At 35.1% G+C, this 24,186-nt stretch overlaps 2 long non-coding RNA genes across 2 annotated transcripts in view; one reads left to right on the top strand and one right to left on the bottom strand.

The window, feature by feature from the left end:
• Positions 1–7,432: 7,432 nt before the first annotated feature.
• On the top strand, positions 7,433–22,829 carry LOC116281264 (uncharacterized). The gene is made up of 3 exons (XR_012074457.1): positions 7,433–7,566; positions 14,681–14,782; positions 22,745–22,829. It is a non-coding gene; the product is annotated as an uncharacterized lncRNA (long non-coding RNA).
• The window catches only part of LOC140697423 (uncharacterized), a 56,256-nt gene continuing 54,579 nt past the window's right edge, over positions 22,510–24,186 (bottom strand). Inside the window, exon 4 of the long non-coding RNA XR_012074456.1 lies at positions 22,510–22,799. This is a non-coding gene — a long non-coding RNA (uncharacterized lncRNA). The remainder of the gene's footprint in view (positions 22,800–24,186) is intronic.

Genomic DNA, 24,186 nt, shown 5'->3' with positions numbered 1-24,186 from the left:
CTCTAGCTGTATTCAAATTCTTGCCCTGATAAAGCTGAATCTTTACTTCCTCCTCTTTTCATTAGATTAAGATGCAAGGGCCTCAGCATATATTACCATGAAGCCTGCATGTGCTAGGACATGATTAAGTCTGATTAAGTCATGAACTCACTGGGAAAGCAATGCATTGTTTGCTACTGAGAGTCTAAAAGTCCTCACTCTGGCTGGGAAAAAAAGAGTCACATCATTTAAGCACGGAATCACTGAAGATGGAAGAGTTACCCCTGTTGATCTCCTGGCACATTTCCTTTTAAAGGCAGTTTTTGCCTGTATATTAAAAATATTCATTCTCCTCTCCTTTAAAAATCCATACATTATTTACCAAAAAAAAAAAAAAGTAGCATAGAGGAGAGAGTCTCCTCATAGGGAAAGAAGTCTCTTTTCAAAGAAAAGATGCACTTTGGAATTGATGGACTATGAAAGGGGAGTTATCCCAATTTTGGTTGATTTTTGTTGGTTATTGTTGCTGATTCTTTAAACTGAACTGGTTGGTTGAAGTAAGCTGTAATATCATCAGACTAAATTGGAAACAAGAAGAATAAAGGGGAGAAGAGAAATGGCAAAAATGGAAGAGACACAAGAAACAATGTCGTAACTGAAAATACGTTTCTTCCTCACAACTTTCTCCAAAAGGCTTTAAAATCCAAAAAATAAGAGAGCCTAGGGTCAGAGGACCCCAAGGTGCTCAAAAGTGTGATATATCTCTGCTTTATGGATTTCAAAAAAGTAATGGGAGAAAAGCAGCCCTGAAAAAAGCAGACAGAGCAACTCTACTTGCTTTCCTTCCTTGCTCTACTGCTATAGTCCTCTGAGGACTAATAATGCAAAATGCACTAACCTCCCCATCTGCTTTGCTTCTAGAGCCGTAACACTAAAGGATAAGTGTGTATATAAATTAATGTTATGGAACATCAATTTGTATTTGTAAATTTTACTAGAATTTGACAATTATTCCAGTAATATGCTGAAGACAGAAAAAGACCTTGAGTAACTTTGCCTGAGTGGAGACTTAGAATTAAACCCAAGGCTGTAAGAGAAATATAGTTTTGATACCATAACCAAGTTACTTCTCTATAATAGCTACTTAAATATATATATCCAAGTGTTTATCTAGTGATGAAAATGTAACCAAACTAAAATTAAATACCTTTAATTCTTGATTAGAAAGCAATGTAAAACTTGCTTCCATATATGACACTAAGAAAAGATACAAAGGTGTGTTGTAGTAGTAGTGGTGGTGGTGGTGGTGGTAATGGTAGTGGTAGTAGCAGTGAGCTCGTGACTACAATCATAAGTATCATGACCCAAATAGAATCTGGTCAGATAAAAATCTCAAAACCAAACATCAATCCTACATGTTGAATCTTATTAATAAGGTCAATGTTAACTGAGACGTATTAAGCACTGTGTGCCATTCACTGTGTTATATGCATTGAGATTATAGTATTTCATTTAATTGTCATAAAACCCTAAGAAGTAGACACTGGGAAAAGTTAATAGCTGTATCTGTGACTTTTTCTCTAGCTTTAGGGATGTCTGAGGATGTGAATTAAATCGAGTCTCATAGCAATATATTTCACAAAATTTGTAAGAAAATAGGATACCAGATTGAAAATAAGAGAAAATCCAGCCCAAAACTATGTATTGGACCAAATACTCACTTTATTGTCCAGAGCAAGTAATGAAGAATCTATATTGATAAGAGGCAAATTTTCTGAAGAATGGGCTAACTATGAGCACCTAAGGTGGCTGTGTGAGTAATTAAAGAAAAAGCTAAAGGGACTGCAGCACTGATAACTCCCTAAGCCGAGGTTGTCCAGCATCTTGTCTCATGATTTCATTGTCCCAAGGATAAAACGACTGAGACATCAAAAGCAGTACATGTTAGTCGTGCAGAGTCCATGGCCTCTGCTATGTCATTGCTATGTGTGATGTATTTCCTTCTTATCCTTTCTTAAAGCTAAAAAAAAAAAAAAAAGACGCTGGTTAAAAGATATTGTGTCTCATGGGTTTAATGGTCAATCCAAACCATACCCCATCTGCTAGTATGACAGAGCGAGTTTGCAAGGACTATTTACTAGCTCTGTTTTGCAGATAAGAAGACGTAGGCTTAGAGATTTTAATGATGAGTGGCCAAGCCAGTACTGGAATTGCCTGACATCAAAAAATGTGCTTTTAAGTAATACCAGATGTTTTGTCCATATTGCTCCCTGCTGTCTTAGCAAGCCCAGTTATGGGACTCTAAATTGTTGGTTACTAATGACTTCATCATATAACTGCATTTTGATAGCTAATGTATAATCTAATCTTATTCTCAATGGGTGAAACTCATCACTGTACTGCGGGAAATCTATCTGATGTCGAGAAGTATCTATCCTTCAGCTCTTTCTGATTTATTTCCTTTTACTGTGCAAATCATCACTGAAGTCCCGTATTTTTCCTGAATTTCTCCCCAGGAACAGAGGAGAAAATAACAATTTTTTTTCCAAGGCTTATTTACATATGCATCTATAACTATTTTGGTGATTTCTTCCAAAATGCACCAAACTCTCAGTTTATTATTTTTGTTTCTTATTTAATGTCAGGAATATTTATTTTCCTGAATACTCTTTGTGATTGTTCCCATCCATGTTATCATAGACAACAACTACCTTAAAGGTAGGGAATGTGTCTGCCAACATCTTACTCTATGTGCCAAGATATCACACTTGTTTAATAGTGGTAAATATTATAATAGAAGATCATTAATGGACATATGTCGTATGCACAGCTTTTATATAAATAAATAGACATCTGCTAAACTCGACTGAGGCTACCATTTTTATAGAACGCCCCCAAAAAAAGAGCTGAAATTTATGAACCTGGATTTATGTTAGAGGGTCCATGAAAGAGAAATTTCATCTGAGTTGCAACTTCATATTAGCCTTAGGTATAGAAAACTTTATTCCCCTTTGTTATTACTTTTAAAGAAGAGATAAATTTTACTACAAAACCTACACAAACTTAATGATGAGAAGAAAAGGAGTTAGTTTATCTTCTAACCTAAATGTAAAATAAAAATAACTGAATGACCTGGTTCTGCCTTATATACAGTTGTTCAGGAAAATATCCACTTTTCATTTTTGTGGGCCCAATTTATAACTGTGTGAACCTTTTAGAGTTCTTCTACCGTCCAACTTTCAAAAGCAAAATTATACCTTAAACATCTCAGTGGATCACATCTGGTTTCTGTAGCGTACATAAGCACATACTCAATGATGACAGGATTACTTCCTAGAGATACTTACAAATACAGAAAATTATCAGAGGATATATATTATGGATGATAAAGATTTCCTCCTATCAGATATTACTATTTTTATTCTAAAAATATGAGGCAATAAAGACTTACTAATGTTATATATTGTACCCCTTAGCTTACCCAATAATTACATTAGGTTACTTAAAATTCTATTCTTTCCCTAGTTTATTGCACTATTGTTCTTTTTATATATTCAGCTGAAGATATATATATATACTATACATATTAAAATCATATATAAATATTATATATGTATATGTAATTATTGTTTTAAATCCATGGAAATGTCTTAGTTTGTTGGGGCTTCTGCAACAAAAACACCATAGACCAGGTGACTTAAACAGCAAACATTTATATCTTACAATTTTGGAGGTTAGGAAGTCCAAAATCAAGATGCCAGAAGATTTGGCGTCTAGTGAGAGTTCACTTCCTAATTCATAGACAGCCATATTCTTGCATGGTAGAATGGCAGAGAACTCACTGGAGGTGCTAACCCCATTCATGAGGGCTCCACACTCATAATTTGATCACCTCCCAAAGGTCCCACTTCCAAATACCATCACATTGAGGATTGTGTTTCAACATATGAATTTGGGAGAAACACAAACATTCAGTCTATAGCAGTAAATTATTAATAGTATAATTATTTTTTAAAGTGTAAGAAGTTTTTCATGGCTCAAATAATTGTTTCATTGGAAAGGATACTTCATTGACCTAATCATGGTTATCCACGAAAAGCCTACATGAAACTTGATGATCATCTTCTGTCCATTTTTAGATTGAGTTGTTTGGCTTTGTTGTTATTCAGTTGTATGACATATATTGTTAAATATTCTTTCACACTACATTTCATGGTTGTGTAATACTCCCTTATAATAATTTACAATAGAATAATATTACTAACTTTCAACTTACAACCTGTGTTGTCAAGTATTTAGATCATACAACAACATGAAATTAGCCAAAAAAGTTGCTTTTGACATTGGTTATATTCATGGCTTTCCAGCCTCACCCTGATACATTCCTCAATTCTGAGCAATTTGAATTTTGTTCTCTACACTCAGCTGAAACTATTCTTGTCAACAGCAATTTACAAGCTTCCTGTTACTAAATCTAATGACTGTGTCATTTTTCTTAACTGACTCATCTGCAGGGGGTGTCACTGTAGACAACTTGCTTCTTTTCTTCTCTTAGCTCATCTAAGGTCATATTCACTTGTTTTCACCCATTGATTTCTCCACCATATCTTTCAAATCTTAGCTTGAAAGCCACCTCCCCAAACAAGCCCTCTCAAAACATTCTCTGCAAACAAGTTTCCCACTGCTTTACACCCAGAACACCATTCATTCAGAGACTAAGCACAAGTTGTTCTTAAAAACAACAAAAACAAAAACAAACTGTTTGTTTATTGAATGGATGGAAAACACCAAAGTGAAAGAAACATTTCTGTTTTATTTAGAAATGTAAGTCTATTTTACATCATAATGTCTAGCCCTGTGTACTGTTCCGAACAGTGAATGGAACTTTCCTTTCCCTCATTTCTCATCACGGAGAAGGACTTTATTTGAAACCTTATCACTGAAGGGCATGCAAGTACTATGTGACTCAAGGTAATACTGTAAGCTTTGTATAATTCATGAAAATATTTTTTTAAAGTAGTAGCATCAAAAAGAAAAGAATGTGTCTCTTACAGGGAAAGTATCCCTTCTTCCACTCATGAGGTCCTTGCTAAAGAAACCTATTAAAGCTGTCACTAACTGTGTGTGATCATAAGCCAGTCAACCTGCTCCAGGACAGAATTTGATCAGTAATTATAGACAACTCACCTAGATTAATAGTTTGAGACTCTTCATTAAAAAATAAAAACGATGCTAAGGAAATGTCATAAATGCACACACATTCTTTGTTTTCACCTTTTAAAGTAGATGATTCTATGTTCTTGAAAATTCAATTATACATCTCAAAAAGGACAATTGCTACTATAACACTTTCAGTCCTGAAGATTAATTACTTTCCCCTAGCTTTGCTCCTTCAGTTGAGTCTCCTATAGCAGACATTTGCTAGTGATTCCATTGTCAGCATCTTTAAACTTTGATCTTAATTATATATAAATTTTTGCAAACTTTTTTCAAGCTATTGTGGTTCAAAGTATTAAATGAATGCTTCTATGAATCCTTGCATATTTAAGTGTGCCCTGTAAGTTCAAATGTTAGTCTTGTCTCCTGATGAGAAAACATGCTTCATTTTATTCTTGATTTTAGAGAATTGACTAAAGCTAATTTCTTGGCTTAAAAAATATTTTAAACTACATTTGTTTCCAATGTTGAATAACTCCCACATTAAAAAAAAAAAAAGAAAGAAAAACACAAGCTCTATGCAACCCACCAATTACCCAGTTCCTGTCTAGATCTCTGGTTTCTCTAGTCCACAATTGCCATTACATGTAGATTGCACTCCAAACACAAACCAGCCTCTTTCCCAAGCTCATCACCTGGCAGCACTCTGTGAGCAAGAAGCAGTTCCAGAATATGTTTACTTAACCAAGATTTTTTTTTTCTGGAGCTATCATGTCCCTTTCAAAGATAGTAGTATACTCCTAAGATCGCTAAAATTCCTGAGATAGTTGTATTAAACAATATATTGATAGTCTTAATCTTAAACATAGTATTGTCATGCATGGATTTCTTAAAGAAGATAAGTAAATTGCAGCTGCAGTCAGTTTCTTCATTATTTTTTTCCCAGGAATAAGAAATCATTTACATTGTTGAAATATATTTAGTTAGTAACAATATGACTTGTTAATCAGTAGATAGGGCAAATAGTTATTCCATAATTGCATCTCAATGAAAACAGTTGTTATGTCCTGACAAGCAACCAACACATATTCAGTATTATAAATGATGTTCTCAGAGCATGAGGTTTTATGGTGATTAGTGCAAAATTGCAAGTCACAGTACTTGTTAAGATTTTGACAATTTATATAGAGTCAAGCCAAACACATAAAGTAAAATAAGCATTTTAAAAGCTTGAATCTGGTTTCTCTGGTAATAGCAAAAGTTTAAAACTAATTTCTGCTTCCAGTGAAGATCTGTGCAGGATTTTTATTCGTTCAGTAGGTGTGTGTGGAACCCCACCAATAAGACAAACTGCCCTGGGTGCTGGCAATAGCAAGACGAACTATGCACGTGAAGACTCTGCTCTTACAGAACTTTTATTCTACTGTAGAGGAGGAGGAGGCTAACCAACAAAACCAACATAAACCGGAAGAAAATACCACCAACGACTGTCCCAAAAGACAACAGAAACCAAGAGAGGTAATAGTCAATGATGGGTGGTAAACTTCTAGATTAGTCAGAGAAAAACTTCCCGAGAAGGTTACACTTGCTTTGAGTTGGCATTGACAAGGAGAAGATAAGCAGGGAGAGGAAATAACTACTTCAAAGGCCTTCGTGGAGAACAAGCTTAGGATTGGGGCCCAGAGGCAAGGGTGTACATCACAGGACATGGTTAACAGGAGCCCAACATGTTGGTCTACAGACCTTAACTGAGGACTTCGGCCTTTACTTCAATCGTGTTGTAAAGTTACAGAATGTTATAAGCAGTAGGAAAGGGGATATGGTTGGAGACTATGGGTCTAGTTGTATTTTTTAAAGATCACTCTCTGAAACATAATAATTATTCAGTTTTAACAGGATTGCTTGCTAGAGTTTCACTATTGATCAAAAATTTCATGACTGTATGTATGGAGGACATAGTCTAAGGTGACTCCCTGAGTCATATCCTTATATAATTCCATTCTTTTGAGTACAAGCAGAATTTGTGGTTTGCTTCCAACCAATAAAAACTGATAGAATGTGACAAAGGTGATGTGATGTCACTCCGATGATTACCTTAAGTTTCATAAAACTGGATTACATTAGCCCACAGTTGGGAGAGATGCTCTCCTGCTGTCCATGTTCCGAAGCACCCAGCATGGCAGGGAACTGAATGTAGCCACTAGGATCAGGGAGCAGCATCTAGCCAATAGTAAGAAAGAAGCTGGTGCCCTCAGTTCTCCAGCCACAAGGAAACCAATCCTGCCTGCAGCCTGAAGGAGCTTCTAAGTAGATTCCTCCCTAGTCAAGTCTCTGGAGATGGTGATTTCATATATATAAGTTAATGTTTTAGAAGGATAATGAGGACACAGTTTGCAAGATGAAAGAGATTCTTCAGTCAGTTGTGATAAGGTATTTGAAAACATCATTTCTCTGTTATATCTGCAGCTTCAGTTTGCACGTGCTTATTAAGTCCCTAAATCTTTCTCCTTCCTCCAGATACATTCTCTAATCCATCTTCCACTTTGCAACCAGAGGAGCCTTTCTAAAATCTTTCTATGGCTTTTTCTTCTTCAATGGCCCTTTTCAGGCTGAACAATAAGCCTCTAACCTTTTGCCTTAGCATATAAATCCCTCCACATTGTGCCCCTGCTCAACATTCTAGCTTCATCCTTCATAGTTCTCTCACACTTATTTACTATTGAGCATGTGAAACATTCCCTCACACCTATAGACCTTTGCATGATATGATTTCTCTGTCTGGGATGATATGATTTCTCTGTCTGGCCCCACCTACAACTATTATCTCTAGTCACACAGGCCCACAGTCCCTCCCCAAACAGATTAAATCCAATTTGCCAACCTAGCCTCCTCTGAAGTATCTCTCTTTTGCAGCTCCCTCTAATCCCCTAGTCTCAGGAAAACATTCTTAGCTTCATAAACTTTGAACATCATTTCACTTACTGAGCACACATTTGCCTTATCTGTCTATTCTTCTAGATGATAAATTCCTTGATGGTATGAACTATTCATTTCTTTTCTGAGCAAAGGGGAAGGTTAAAATATGCAGTAATTACTATAAGTCTTATATTTGCATAGGCATGAGTTTCATTCAGACACTCCATCTGAGTTGGAGCACAGTTTACTTTGTCACAAATTTCAGTCTGTTTCTATCCACCAAAACCCATGTACAAATTCTGACACACTTAACAGTAGAAATAAATGGTAAAGTGAATTTCTCTTCACACCTGTTTGTTTGATATTTGTTCCTCCTTCATTAAAAGGGGAGCAACTGCATCACGGGTAGGTAAGGGGAAATAAAGATATCAAAATGGACTAAGTTTGTCTCTAACAAAGCTAAAAGTAGATTTGGCCAAGGTTTAATTGGATCATATTAGGCATTATAATTCATCATAAAGTTTTACATTTTTAATATTTTATCCTGTCATCCTTCATTTTATAAAAGCGGTTATAATTATATATCAGTCCCTTATAATTCTTTTTATAATAAAAGCACCCCCAAAATATTATATGGGAAGATTTGGAATCATGGCTAATTCACTACAGCACATATTTTTATTTACTTTTATACTAGGCAGATTTTTACACTATAAGCAAGTTGTACGTAAAAAGATAATACAAGTAATCCAAATATCTATAATTTAACACTTCGGGTTGCTTAATCTACTTGGGATGCCAAACTGGCTAATGGTATGGTATTTTTTTTTTACAGTGGTTGGTACTTCATACGCTCTAATTCCAACGGGGCTTAATCAGTACATTGCAAAAAAAATGAACAGTATAATTATTACAGTAAATTATTACGGAGACTCTAAAAGTGAATATTAAAGTAAAAATAATTCTCCTTAGTTATTTAAAAGTCACTCTCTTCTATTATATTCCTTTCCTAACATGCTCTAGCCATTGCATCTCTATTTTTATTTAGCGTTAGGAATTATTTTAAAGCATAATGTATTTTCTGTTTTTATAAATCAAAGGAGTTAGAGAATATCACATATCAAATTTTCTTTATTCTTTCAGTGAGGAGGAAATAACAGGCACTAGAGAGAGGATTTACTGAGCATCTACTCTATATGCGACCTACAGTCTAAGGATAAATACTGGATTTTCACTATCTTGTTTAATCAGGCCCACTCTCAACATTCTACAACACATCTGAGATGGCCAGGTCTCTACATCCTTCCTGTTTGGTGGCATCATCCTACCTTTACTGTCCTCTCTGTCCAGCTAAGATCCTATAACTTATTATTCAACTACTCTCAGTATTTTTCCCTGCAATCTGCTTTGGTGTTTCCTCCCACCCATCTGCCAAAGTCCTAGCAAGTATCCACCATCTCTGAGCTTGCTTCTAGGCTCCTAAATTCTGCTAGAAACAATAACCAACACTAGGGATGGAGATTGGACTTTCCAATTCCACCAATTTCAAGATTGCCTAATAAATTTCTGAATGCATAACAAGTAAAAAAAAAATTGGGAGGAGGGGTGATATAAAAAACAAAGCTTTTATCTAGTGTATTTAGCTCTATGGAAGTTAACAGGTTGTCAAATCTTAGAAAATAAATTTTAATTTTATCACAAAAATCTTATTGGAGTTTTAGATACCAATCTATCAAGTGGCAAGACAGTAATAAGCACACATAGGCTTTATGATGACTCACTCTTTTAAATGATAACCATTTGCAAAGACTACACCTAAGCAACCCACAATTTATTTTATTGTTATATATCCTTATGAACCCAATCTGCCAAAAACCAAATCTATGGGGTTTTTTATGGCTTTTTTATTTAACCCAAGGGCACCTAATGCCATTATTCTGGCTCTACGTGTATGTAATATGGTTGAAGTTAGGAACCTGCCAGCTTTTCCCCATTAAATACTTACTATTTCATTCACCTTAGCCTTATCTGTGAAGCAGTGATAAGACTTAGCTATCAGCTCCTTGTGCAATAATTCTTTCTTACCCCTATGTCAGAAAACTGAAGTTTAAAAAATGTAGCCCTTCATAATTATAACGAAGTCCTAAGCTCTTTTCACAGTGGTATCTAAATCTAAACTTCTAAGCACATAATTTTATCACTTAAAATAATTTTTTTTTTTGAAATTTGCAGTGAAAGGATCGTATTCTGTTTTCAATACCTATTTAAAATTTTATTTAATGTGCAGACCACTAAGCAGAAAATACAAAGACATACTTTTGTTAACAAAGAACAAATGACTAGAACGAAAACTAATGTTCAGCCTGTTACACTCACTGAATACTTACAGGAAAAACATAAAGACCCTGATTGCTGACTTCTTTCTGGACTGATTGATCACTGACTTCTCTTTCTGATCACTTCAATACAATTTATTTAGAAATTCAGGTCTATCTATCTAGTTGTCAAATTCAAGTTTTAAAATCTTAACTTAATATCTCTTCCATGGCTCATTCCTGTTGATTATTTCCCTCTTAATCACATTTCTTTTCTCCCTATTCTCTTACTTTAACTCAAGTTGTGTTTTTAATATTCTTTCCCCTCTCCCCTCTGCCTCCCCCCCCCCACACACACGCACACACGCACACTCAATTAGCCCCTAACACCCCTTAGTCTACCCACAAGCATCTCTGCCATCAGTCATCTCTTTTCCATGTCAACAGCCCCAAACATGGTTTGGGTGGTCAAAAACTCCTAAGTGGCAAAGCTTTATAACCATTAACTGATTTCCTTCTTTAATCTACTTGTTTTTAGCCTTTGGGAGTTTCAGATTCCTTTGAAAATCTGATAGCTTCAGATCCTCTTGCCAGAAAGCTCTCATACACATGAAATTCACTGTACAGTTTCTGATGATTAGCCGAGTTACAAAAGCCAGACCACGAGAATTAGTTCAACAACTTGCTTTTGTTTCCCCCACTTCCAATATACCTCTACCGGACTGCCACTTTAAGTCCCCTAAATGTATCAGTGAATCATATTCATTTCCTCAAAAAACTTGTTCAACCCCAGTCTTCACTGTATTAAATCTAAATCTTTATTCTGGATGCAAAATTCTATAATCCACACCTTTAACTCCTGAGACTCACCATTACCTCACTCTGGAGCCCACAGTCTCGCCTATATTGACATTCACCAAATTTGCTCCCATGCTGTCCTTTCCTTGCTGATTTTTTTCTGCCTAAGTCTTCTCTACTCCAATTAAATATACCAACGCCTAGGGCCTAAATCAAGACATTCTGATGTAGTCAGTTTGGGGTATAGCAGGAGCATCACGGGTTTTAAAGCTTTCCAGGTGTCTTTAATGTGTAGCAAAGTTGAAAACCACTGATGCAGATAATCTAATACTCTAATCTCTCAGTTCTTTCTCCATTTTAATAATCTTTCCCTTTAGCCTCAACTCTAGAGGATAACACAGGAAAATATTTTTATAACCAAATGAAAGGCAATGCTTTTTTTTTAAAGCACCAGGTATAAAGGAAAAAAATGCTGAATTAGACTTGGTTTAAATGAAGAACTAATGTTCATCAAAAGACGAAACTGGAAGTAGATATTTCAAACATATTTACCTGGTAAAGGACTCTTATCTATAATATATTAAAACTCTTGAAAATTAGCAAGAAAATGGCAAATAAAAAATTTTAATGTGCAAAGGACTTAAACAGGCATTTCATTAATTATAGTACACTTATCTAAGTGACCCAATGATAAAACAAAGGGATGAGCAATATCATGAGCCCAAAGATGCCTGCAAATGCAGATGACAGTAAGATACTACTACACATGGAGAAGGTTGAATAAATAGTTTGACCACAAAAAGTGGTGGCTAGCAAGTTCAGAACTAGAATTTCCCACTCAGACACATGTAAAACCACTTTGGAAGATGATTTCACAGTATCTATTAAGGCTGGACATAGCTGAATATACATATCCTTATGACCTGTTAGCAATTTTACTCTTAGGCATCATCCCCAAAATGATGTTCACACACATAAAACAGGTAAATATAGCATTATTCAAAATATCCCAAAAAGTGGTAAAAATATCAAATTTCATTGTACAGTAATTAGACAAATAAATTGTCTTATGTTCATAGAATGGAACACTACACAGCTATTTAAGATAACAAATTACTGCTACATGCAGCAACATGGACAAATCTCTCAGACATAATGACTAGTGAAAGAAGCAAGAAAAAAGAGTATACTCTGTGTGGTTTTATTTACTTAGATTTAAACTGGCCAAATTAAACCATGGTGGTGGAAGACAGCATAGCAGTGAATTTTGGATGGACAGATGGAGGTAATGACTGACAGGAACATTAGGAAGTCTCCTGGCCTGCTAGACAGTGTTCTAAATTTTGATTTGGTTGATGGTTACAAACATGTGTTTACTTGGTAAAAAATGCATTGAACTATACATTTACCTGGATGTACATTATATAATATACTTCAATACAATGTTTTCAAAAAGGAAAGAAGATTTGTACCGGCATACCTCTTTTACTGTGCTTCAGTTTATTTCACTTTGTAGATATTGCACTTTAACAAATTGAAGGTTTGTGGCAACCCTGTGTTGAGCAACTCTATTGGCACCATTTTCCTGACAACATTTGCTTACTTCATGTTTCTGTGTCACATTTTGGTAATTCTCACAATGTTTCACAATTTTTCATCATTATTCGATATGTCATGATGATTTGTGATCAGTGATCTTTTATATAACAAAATAATACAAGACAGTGAGCTGAATGGGTAAATGTTGTATGTGTTCTGACGGCTCCACCAACCATGCAGTCCCCCATCTCTCTCTCTCTCCTAAGGCCTCCCTCTTCCCTGAGACACAACAATATTGAAATCAGGCCAATTAATAACCCTACAAAGGCTTCTAAGTGTTCAAGAGAAAGGAAGAGTTGCACATCTCTCACTTTAAATCAAAAACTAGAAATTATTAATAAGTTTAGTGAGGAAGGCTTATTGAAAGCTGAGATAGATTGAAAGATAGGCCTCTTGAATCAAACAATTAGTCAGGTTGTGAATGCAAAGGAAAAGTTATTGAAAGAAATTAAAAGTGCAACTCTAGAGAACACACAAATGATAAGAAAGCAAAACAGCTTTATTGATGATATGGAGAACATTTTAGTGGTCTGGAAAGAAGGTCAAACCAGCCACAATGTTCCCTTATGTCAAAGCCTAATCCAGAGCAAGGCCCTAATTCTCTTCAATTTTATTTGGGGTGAGAGAGGCAAGGAAGTTGCACAAACAACTGAAGCTAGCAAAGGCTGGTTCATGAGGTTGAAGAACAGAATCCGTCTCCATAACATAAAAGTGCAAGGTGAAGCAGCAAGTGATGGTGTAGAAGCTGTAGTGAGTTATCCAGAAGAGCTAGCTGAGATAATTCATGAAGGCAGCTATACTAAATAACAGATTTTCAGTATAGATGGAACAGCCTTCTATTGGAAGGAGATTCCATCTAGGACTTTCATAGCTGGAGAGGAGAAGTCAATGCATGGCTTCCAAGCTTCAAAGGACAGGCTGACTCTCTTGTTAGGAGACGCTGTAACACAGCTGTTAACTTTCATTTGAAGCCAATGTCTGTCCTGAAAATCCTTGGGCCTTTAAAAATTGTACTAAATCTATTCAGCCTGTGTTCTATAAATGAAACAATAAAGACTGCAAGGCAGCACATCTGTTTACAACATAGTTTACTGAGTATTTAAAGCCCACTGATGAGACATTTGCTCAGAGAGAAAAAAAAAGGCTCCTTTCAAAATATTACTGCTCATTGACAACGCATCTGGTCACCAAGTGCTCTGATGGAGATGTACAACGAGATTACTGTTGTTTTGTGCCTGCTAACACAATACACATTCTGAAGCCTATGGACCAAGAGTAATTTCAAATTTAAGTCGTATTATTTAAGAAACACACTTCATAAGGTTATAGGTGCCATAGACAATGATTCCTCTGATGGATCTGGGTAAAGTAAATTAAAAACCTCTGGAAAGGATTTACCATTATGGATGTCATAAGAATACTTATGATTCATGGAAGGAGGTCAAAATACCAACATTAACAGGAGTTTGGAAAAAGCTGACCCAACCCTCAAGGATGACTTTGAGGGGTTCGAGGCTTTGGTGGAGGAGGTAACTGCAGATGTGGTGGAATCAGCAAGAAAACCAGAATTAGAAATGGAGCCTGAAGATGTAACTAAATTGCTGCCATCTCATGATACAGCTTTCACAGATGAATTGCTTCTTATGGATGCTCAAGGAAAGTGGTTTCTTAAGATGTAATCTATACATGGTGAAGATGCTGTGGAGATTGATGAAATGACAACAAAGGACTTAGAATATTACACTTAGGCGATAAAGCAGCAGCAGGATTTGAGAAGATCAACTCCAATTTTGAAAGTTCTGTCAGTAAAATGCTATTAAAAAGCATTGCATGCTACAGAGAAATTGTTCATGAGAGGAAGAGTCAATTGACATGGCACATTTCATTGCTGTATTATTTTTTTAATATTGCCACAGCCACCCCAGTCTTCAGCAGCCACCACCCTGATCATTCAGCAGCCATCAACATTGAGGCAAGACCAGCAAAAAGATTGTAACTCACTGAAAGCTCAGATGATGGTAAGTATTTTTTATCAGTAAGCTACTTTTAATTAAAGTATGTATATTGTTTTTTAAAGACATAATGCTATTGCACCCCTAACAGACTACAGTATGGTGTAAACATAACTTTAAATGCACTGAAAAACCAAAAACTTTTTGTGACTCGCTTTATTTTGGTATTTGCTTTATCGCAGTGATCTGGAACAGAACCCACAATATCTCCAAGGTATGGTTGTATATATTTACATATCACATGGGTAGAGCTTTAAGATGTATTGCTATATGTAGAAAGGCACATTTTATGTAAAAAAGGAAATACCATTTGGAAAATTATGGGTCATACTTCAGTGGTGAACATGGATATTCAACAGTGGTGCAGTTGTCCCTCAGAACCTACAGGGGATTGGCTCCAGGAGCCCCACATATACTAAAATCTGTGGATGTTCAGGTCCCATAGTTGGCCCTCCATATCTGCCTTTCTGCATCCATAGATGCAACCAGCCTCAAGTCATGTATTATCATATGTATTTATTTAAAAATAAACAAAAAAACAGTGTATTTGTGGACCTGTGCAGTTCAAATCCATGTTGTTCAAAAGTCAACGGTATTATCATGTTATAAAGGACCCATATTTGATAATAATGACACCCATGCCACACTGATTCTGCAATGCTGAATAAGGAGAATCAAGGACATGAGTGCTCAGATAGGAGTTGAAGTAGGAAGATGTAAACCCTTCATACAGAGCAGGGATACATGATGATTGTTGCCTGTTCTCCCACAGTTGAGGTAGTAGTGGCCTGCAATGACTGGCTTACCCTCATACATGAGATTTCAGTTTAAGGGACACATATTTCCTTAATGAATTTCCTAACATCCAGGAAATAATTTTTCTTTTCTTAAAACAGGCTCTGAATCCTTCAAATAATTTTACAGTTTTTTCACTTTCTGGAAAATATGAATGTATCACTATTAAGGGGAAAACAAATTTGTCTCTCCCCATTACATACACAGTTTACTCAATATTTTTCAAACAGAAGCAATGCAAGATTAATTTAGGTCACCAAGTTTATCATTTCCATTAAAATAAAGCTTAAATATTGATTAGATATAAAATGATATGGTTATTTCAAACTAACATTACCAATTCTATATGATATGTTGCAAAATAGAAAATTATTATTATGTGTTAAAAATTTTATTGTGACATATTTAAAGATTATACTTTCAATCACCAAGAAGCTATTCTCTTTTGTAGACAATCTATATTAAGCACAATGTATATGAACGATCCTGTTATTGACATACTTTCATAAAATAATGGTTAGCTCCTTATCTTAGCAGCAGACAGAAACATGAAATTTATTTTTACTCCACTCCTCTTTTTCCTAATCATATGTTTTTATCTGCCTGTAGAAACCTGGTCAATGTATCATCGTATAATTCATGTGTTAAGGTGCATAAAATTCAGAAAACCTGAGGTTTATATCCAAATCTATCCAAAATAGATTTTTAGCATCTAAAACTATATTCTTTAATTGTGAACTATGATCATTTTTGTAACTAGAAGTATAAATTTTCAAGATTAATATTAATTATTAAAATATATATTAAATAAATATTTCTGCTAACTATACTAACAAGCATTTAAAATAGCTAGAAAGTATATAATTGATTAACACTATATTTAATGGTAAAAAAAGTATACATTATTAGGGCTTTGTGTTTAGATTAAATTTTTTTTAAATAAAAAGGTTGGGTATATCTTAAAATCAACTCATGTGAGCCAATTACCTTAGAGGCACTTAACCAAAGACTGTATATGGATGGCAAAAAAGCATATGAAAAGATGTTCTATATCATATATCATCAAAAATTCAAATTAAAATAACAATGAGATACCACTGCACACTTACTAGAATGGCTAAAAATTTTAAAAACAATGACAACACCAAATGCTCGTGAGCATGTGGAGCAACATGAACTCTCAGATATTGCTTCTAGAAATGCAAAATGGTAGAGCCACTTTGGAAGAGAGTTTGACATTTTCTTATAAAACTCAGCACACTCTTACCATAAGATCCAGCAATCATGCTCCTTGGTATTTAACCAAAGGAGCTGGAAACTTATGTCCACAAAGAAACCTGTACATGGATGCTTATAATTATTTTTAATAAAGCTGCACACAACTTTATTCATAATTGCCAAAACTTGAAAGCAACCAAGATGTCCTTCAGTAGGTGAACAGATAAAGTGTGGGACATCCAGATAGGGGAATGTTATTCAGTGCTAAAAAGAAATGATCCATCAAGCTATGAAAAGACATGGAGGAAACTTAAATGTGTATTACTAAGTGAAATAAGCCAACCTGAAATGACTATATACAGTATGATTCCAACTATGTGACATTCTGAAAGAGGCAAAACTACAGAGAGAGGAGAAAGATCAGTGGTTGCTAGGGATTGGGAGAAGAGTGATGAATAAGTGGAATATTTTTAGGGCAGTGAAAATACTCTGTATGATGCTATAATTATGGATACATGTTATTATAAATTTGTGTTATGTACATAAAGACATTTGTATAATGTATATACAGAATGCTCAACACCAAGAGTGAACCCTAATGTAAACTATGGACTGTGGGTAATAATGGTGTCAGTATAGGTTCATCAATTGTAACAAATGTACCATTCTGGCAGGGGAGGTTGATAATGGAGTAGGCTATTCATGTGTGGGAACAAGGGGTATATGGGAAATTGCTGTACCTTCCTGTCAATTTTGCTTTGAATCTGAAACTCCTCTTAAAATAAAGTCTTAAAACAATCAATTTATGATGGAATATAGAGGAGAAAATGTACTTCTCTAGTTCACTTTTCCAAAGTGTTTCAGAGAGTATTTGCTGTAGAAGATAGGGAAGTTTCATTAACTTTTTTTTTGTACTGACATGCTTTGATTTCTTTCTTACTTTCTTTTGTGTATCTTCCATAGATGTTTTCTTTGCGGTCACCAGGGGCTTATAGAAAATATCTTATAGTTAAAAAAATCAATTTTCTGATAACAACTTAACTTCAGTCATATATAAAACTACTCTTCTACATCTCCCGACCTGCAGTTTATGTTATTAATGTCACATTGACATTTTTATTTATTGTGAATCTATTAATATAATTTTATATATTTATTTTTGTACTTTTTGTCTTTTAAGTTCTGCACCAGAATTAAAAGTGCTTTACATGCCACCAACACAGTATTATAGGATTCTGTATTTGCCTATGTATTTACCTTTACCAGCAAGCTGTGTTTTCATAATACTTTCGTGTTGTTGTATATCATCCTTTCATTTCAACGATCAGGACTCCCTTTAGAATTTCTTGTAAGGCAGGTCTGATGGTGATAAACTGCCTCAGCTTTTGTTTATCTGGGAAAAGATTTCTTCATCTTTGAAGGGACAGTTTTGCCAAATACAGTATTGTTGGTTGATAGGTTTTTTTGCTTTTCCTACTTAATTATAATATGTCTCTTGGTGTGGGCCTTTGAGTTATCTTAGTTGAAGTTCATTAAGCTTCCTTAATTTGGCTGTCCATTTCCTTTCCCAGATTTGGGAAATTTTTAGCCATTATTTCTCCATATATGCTCTCTGTCCCTTTTTCTCTCTCTTTCTCTCTCCCCTTCCCCTGCCTTCTGGAAATCACATTATGTATATATTGGCTGTGTAATGTTGTCCCTTAAGCTCCTCAGGCTTTCTTCATTTTTCTATATTCTTTTGTTTCTTTGCTCCTTTGACACAATAATTTCAATGACCTATTATTGAGTTTGCTGATTTTTTTTCTTACACTTGAGCAAATCTGTTGTTAAAACTCTCTAGTGAATTTTTCAATTCATTTATTGTATTATTCAGCTCCCGAACTTATTTTTTGGTTCTTTTTGTCTCTTCATTGATATTCGCTTTTGTTTATGAATTTTCCTGATTTTGTTTAGTTGTCTATCTGTATTCTCTTGTAGATCACTGACCTCCTTTAAGACAATTATTTTTAATTCTTTGCCAGGTAATTCATAGATCTTTGTTTAGATTTTATTTTGTTCCCTGTTTCTTATTTTGTTTCCACGTTTCTTTGTGTCTCTGTGATTTTTTTTTTTTTTTTTTTTTTTTTTTTGCTAAGCAACACTTCTTCCAGTACTTTATAGGTTGGCTTTGTACAGTGGAAGCACTTCATCAGTTAACTAAGCTAGAGATTCTGGGGGCCTCTGAAACCTTTTTCAGGGGGATGCAACTTCTCTGGGCTTGTACATGTAATTGCCCAACTAGAGAGATTTGCGAATTTCTTTTTCAGGAGTTCATAATCTCTTGCTCCCTCTAGTGTCTCTGTGCAATATTGCAGGTCCTGTGGTGCTGCAGCAGCAATTGTCCAGTTCCCTTTTATTCTCAGTGGCCTACTGGCAGCCAAAGTATCCTGGCTCCCTGTCAGGTCTCCAAGTCAGGCTAATCAGAAACCAGTCTGTCGGGCAGCCCTTCAAACACCTAGATGAATGCTCCACTCTTCTATCTCCCTCCCCAGAAGCCACCAGTCGGGTGCATTCTTCTGATAGCACCAACCCACACTGGCCTCTGCCTGTGGCACTGCAGGTCCTCTGGCGTGAGAGCGAGCTACTGCTACTCTTTCTTACTTTCGGTGTAATCCGAACTATGCTGGTTCCAATCATGACAATGCTCCAAGTCACACGAGAAAAAACAAGTCCCTTAGGCAGCCTCTGAAAATCTTGCACGTTAGACACTTGCTCTACTCTTCTCTTTTCCCCCAGGGAAAAGCCTTGAGCTGGAGTTCTCTCCAATGGCACTGAGCTGTGCTGACTTAAGGGTGAGACAACGGAGGGTAAAGTGAAATAGGACTCATCGCTCATTTCAATGTGGTTGTTCTCAACTTTTCACCTGCCTGGGGTACTGCAACTTCTTAACTGGTTTCTGGAGTTCTCATAAGGATATTTTGGTCTATATATTGTTGTCAGGTTAGTGTCTTTGTGTCTTCTTATTCTGCTACCTTGCTCTTAGTTTCATTGATTTCTGCTCTGATCTTATTTCCTTTTACCATTTGGTTATATTTTGCTCTTCTTTATTTTGTTTCTTTTGGTGGACACTGAAATCATTGATTGAGACCTTTTTTCTTCTCTAATATAGGTATTTGATGTTGTACATTTCTCCTTTATTACTGCTTTAGTAGCACCACACAAATTCTAATTCATTGAATTTTCATTTTTGTTCAACACAAAATACCTTCTAATTCCTCCTTTAATGTTTTTCACCCATATGGTATTTAGAAGTATTATTTAATTTCTAAATTTTAAAGGATTTTTCCAGAGAATATTCTGTTAGTGATTTCTAACTTAATTCCATTGTGGTTGGTAACATTCATTGAATGCCTTGAATCTCTTTAAATTTAGTGAGATTTGTTTTAAGGTCCAGTGTAGTCTATCCTGGCAAATGTTTTGTGTGTACTTGAAAAGAATGCTTGTTTGAGTGTGGAGTATTTTATAAATGTCAGATCAATTCAACTGACAGTTATTAGAATCTTCTATTTTTTTTTTTTTGCTTATTTTTCTCTTCTTCGGTTCTATCCATTATTGAGAGTATTATTGAAATCTCTGACTATAATCGTGGGTCAGTCTCTTTCTTCTTACAGTTCTCACAGCTCCTGCCTCATGTATTTTCAAACTCCGTTATTAGGTGCTAGCAAATGAGAAACTAATTTAAATGTGTATTATGATGACCAGCCAATAGTGGTCTCTCTAAGCAATGTGATAGATCTTTGATGACAATATACCTTATAGACTCTCCTTTATTGTATGATTTGGCATTAAAAGTTTACTAAAAATATTCTCTAGTATCTTTTCTCCAAGCTATGGTGGATAATTTTTCTTTATATTTCATTTTTCTAATTACTGTAAATAATAAAAATAAATGTAAAGTAAATATATTTCTGATGTTGTCTGAACACTTTATGAAATACTAAGTTTAGTCATTCACATGAATCCTTAAAAATACTTTATAAAAAGAAATCATATTTTCTGCCACTTCCCTTGCCTACAGATATATTTATTTACATGAAATAAATTATTTATTTACATGAAAGAAATCAATGACCAAATTTAAAAGCTAGTCATAGGCTTTCTTTTTTTAAATTAACATCTCAATTCAATAAACAGCTATCAAATACACAACTGAATAACTTCAGATAATCCTTTGTCTTAAGATTTTAACATGCACAATATTATTGTGCAGAACTTTGATTTGCTAGTTTGTGTGTGTTATGTAATTTGGGTTTTTTAAGTCCATATGAAAATGTTGCAGATGCACAAGGGGGCAAGAGCCTAGATTCACAATAATATCCCCATTCTGTGCTACACCTTCTTTTTCATTATTTGGATGGGCAGGAAATGCAAACAGGGCCTATAATAATGCAACCATTTTATAGCAAGTCAGGCCATGGATATTAATCCAAATCATGTATATGAGAATCCCTTCCCAAGATTTGGAAAAAAAGGGTTCTTGCTCTTCTTTCTTGCAAAACTGTCAGGATATGAGAAAAGTGCTACCACATTCTGTGACTTTGGTTTGGTGAAGAAAGCAATATGTGAGTAGTGAAATGATACCAGCAAGTAAACTGAGAGAATGTTATGGTGCTCCTCACAGCTTCCAGCTGTCAGTCATCTTCAGATACACCCATTCTCTTGGCAGTTACATTAGCCAATGAGTGACCTCTTATGCTTAAGAGAGTGAGTTAGGTGTCTGTCACCTAAATTGTTCTTAAATATTGATATTAAAGTATTAAAATATGCTTTTAGAAGAAAATCTTACTCAATATTCAACCAAAATTGCTTGATTCAGTATGAATATAATTAGACAGTAAAATTTAGGTAGTAATAGAAGTCTTCATGGTCCACAATTATAAGGATTTTTTCTTGGATAAAATAGAGATGATGACTTGAAAGGAAATGGAAAGGTGGGACATAATAGCATAACTGAGGCCTGAAATGAAACACAAAATGTAAAAGAGATCCTGGGACATCTGGTTAATCCTGGATTTGATACTGTATCAGGAGCGCAAAACAAATTTATAAAGTAAAAGCGTTTTTTGCAGTTTTTATTTTTCCTTCTCTAAGATATCCAGTAATTAATATGATAGATATGCCTATCAATTCTACATTTTTATCATTTTATCTCATAATATAGTCATATATTTTCTGTGAGTAAATGGAAAGCAGATCAACTGATAGATATTAACTGATTTTAAGGCACTGTGCAAGGTACTACAGGCAGCATTGCAGACAGGGGATTTCAACACTCTCTAATGTTTGCTTCTGAAGTGTTTACATTATGAATAATATGATTTAAAGATTCTATATCCTCTAATTGGCAGAATTTTGTTAAAACAAGTTTTAACAGATTAGGAAGGAGAGGAATTACGGATAGTTGAAGAAAAAGATGACTCATACTCTCAATATAGCCCACAATTTCCACCCCCAAATAGTTCCCATATATGAAACCCCTTAAATTTTATTGTAACCTTTCCCTCTAGAGTCTTGACCTGCAGTTTGAGAAATACTGGCATTGATATATGAAATACACAGATAATGCAAAAAACTCATTTTACCAGAGAGTTTCACCTTCTGCCCCCATCAATCATATTACAGAATCTGTCAACAGGAAGCAAATTGCCTGGCTTAAATTTCAACCCCACTCTCTTCACATGGTCACTTTAGAGGATGTGTTAATGGCCAATATAAATGTCAACAGTGAACAGGAATATAGATATGGAGACACAATTCTAGTTAATTAGCCTCTAAAGAGTAATATTAAACTATATTGCAAACTTGTGTTGAAAGAAAAAAATGGATCTGTTTTCATTATGTCTTGAAGAAGGATTGATACTATTCTCCAGTATCCGTGTTTCCCTTTTACCTTCTCTTTGCTTTCCTTCTCTGCAGGTCTTTGGCCGATTTTTTAATCCAACTTTCCTCCTTCTTCACCTCACCTAATAGCCTGACAAAATTCAACATGGTAAGAGGGTGCAAATAAACTTGAAAGAAAATATCTTAGATATATGAAATTATATAGTAAATTCTAAGTTACTGTATTTGTCAGTTGCCTAATATTTACTGTGTGCCTATAACCTACCAGACAATATTATACATTCAGATGATGGACATGGTTAGCAAAATAGCTCTTTTTCTCATGGAGTTTACATTCAACAATTAACAGAGAAAAAAAAATATTGCACCAGTATTTACTGGCTATTAGAAATTGTTATGTGGAAAATGTAAGGAGTAGATTTTTATAGTGCTAAGGAAATGTGTAAATTGGAAATCCAGCTTATTCAAGTGCATTAGGAAGGTTCACCTGCATAGCAGTATTCAGGCTGTGATTTTAAAGAGGACCACCATCAGATAAGGCAAAGAGAAGGGGCAGAGCATTCCAGGAGGAGGGAACAGTGTGTGCTGAAGCTGTGAAGCAGGAGAAAGCACTGTCCACTGAAATGGAGAGCCAGAGTGGCTGGCATGAAGCGGGCACTTGGTAGAGCTGTGCGCGTGAACCTGGGGAGCCAACTGAAGGACAGGTTGTTGGGATTTTACAGGCATTATTTGAAGGATCATTGGAAATTGTTGAAAGATTTTAAAAGAAAAATGATATGTTTACATCTCTGCCTTAAGAAGGATACATTCTGGCTGCTGTGTGGAGAATGGAGAGGAGGAGCAGAAGGATTATGGCTGTGGTGACCATAGACCAGTTGAGGATTCTGACAATAAACATAGATAGAGGTGAATGAATTTAAGAGTTAGGTGGTGGAATGTATTAAATTGGGGCATAGGATGAGAGAAGAGTCTAGAATTATGTTTACTTTTTATTAAAAGATGGCAGACAGTAGAGAGTTTTACTGAACTTGGGAAAACTGAAGATGGGAAAACATTTCTTAAATGGGAAAAAAAATGTGTTTATCTTTGGATCACAAAGGTGACCCAAAACTTAACTACTAGCTGAATATTAAATGTTTAATTATCAATCATTCTAAGTGCCCTTTTTAGGGATTAGGAGAGTTCTGAGTACATGATTTGGATGGCCTATTTCTTACTAAAACTTTCCCAATTTTGTATGAACACCTACGGCATCTAAAGTAAATATCACAATTATTTTCAAATATGGATGTGGCCAGTAATTTATTTCTCATGAAGAAAAAGAGCCATTTTTAAAGAGCTGAAAAGCATGTCTTACTCCTTTGTGAATCCAGAAATAAAAGAGGAATTTCTAGTGGTGGAAATAATACCATCAGGAAACAGTGAGAGCTTTAAGTCTTTTTTTTTTCCCCTCATTTGTCCCTTCGGCCACTGAAATTTTCAGTTTGGGCTTGTAATTCTGTATTCTCTACATGATA

The sequence above is a fragment of the Vicugna pacos genome, chromosome 7 (assembly GCF_048564905.1).
Source record: "Vicugna pacos chromosome 7, VicPac4, whole genome shotgun sequence".
Lineage (NCBI taxonomy): Eukaryota > Metazoa > Chordata > Mammalia > Artiodactyla > Camelidae > Vicugna > Vicugna pacos.
This window is presented reverse-complemented; position numbering and strand designations above follow the sequence as displayed.